This window comes from Heterocephalus glaber, unplaced genomic scaffold (assembly GCF_053883595.1).
Source record: "Heterocephalus glaber isolate CG9 unplaced genomic scaffold, H.glaber_assembly_v1.0 deba00001845, whole genome shotgun sequence".
NCBI classification, from domain to species: domain Eukaryota; kingdom Metazoa; phylum Chordata; class Mammalia; order Rodentia; family Bathyergidae; genus Heterocephalus; species Heterocephalus glaber.
The window spans coordinates 39,510-40,219 of NW_028258494.1; the positions used below are offsets into that span (position 1 = coordinate 39,510).

The 710-nt window shown below is 36.5% G+C and overlaps 1 protein-coding gene across 5 annotated transcripts in view; it reads left to right on the forward strand.

The window, feature by feature from the left end:
* LOC147820571 (olfactory receptor 7D4-like) overlaps positions 1-710 on the forward strand; it is a 192,775-nt gene that overhangs the window by 37,727 nt on the left and 154,338 nt on the right. The gene's annotated exons all lie outside the window — the stretch shown is intronic.

The following is a 710-nucleotide window of genomic DNA, read 5'->3' on the forward strand; positions in this document are numbered from 1 at the left end:
ATCTATATAGCAGTTTTGAAAGTATGGCCATTTTCACTATATTAATCCTTTCTACCCAGGAGCAGGGGATGTCTGTCCATTTTCTGATACCATCTTCAATGTCTCTTTTCAGAGGGCCATAGTTTTCAGAGAAGAGGTCTTTCATTTCTTTTGTTGGGATCATTCCTAGGAATTTCAGTTTTTTGGATGCTATTGTGAAAGGAATTATTTGCCCTATTTCTCTCTCAGTGAGTCTGTCATTGGTGTAGAGGAAAGCTATTGATTTTTGTGTGTAGACCTTGTAACCAGCTACTTGACTGAATTTGGTTATTAAGTCTAGAAGACTTTTGGTGGAGTTCTTGGGGTCTTCTATATAAAGTATCATGTCATCTGCAAATAATGACAATTTGACTTATTTATTACCTATCTTCATTCCTTTTATTTCTTTCTCTTGTCTAATTGCCGTGGCTAATGTTTCCAGAACTATATTGAACAAGAGTGGTGATAGTGGACCTCCTTGTCTTGTTCCTGATTTTAGTGTGAAGTATTTCAGTTTTTGACCATTTAGTATGATATTGGCTGTTGGTGTTTCATAGCTGGCTTCTATCAGTTTGAGGTAGAGACCATCTGTTTCAATTTTTTGTAGGGTTTTTATCATAAATGCATGTTGGATTTTTAATCACCCCAGGCCTGCAGCCATTCAGTGAGATTTCTTTGTTGAATTTGGCTTC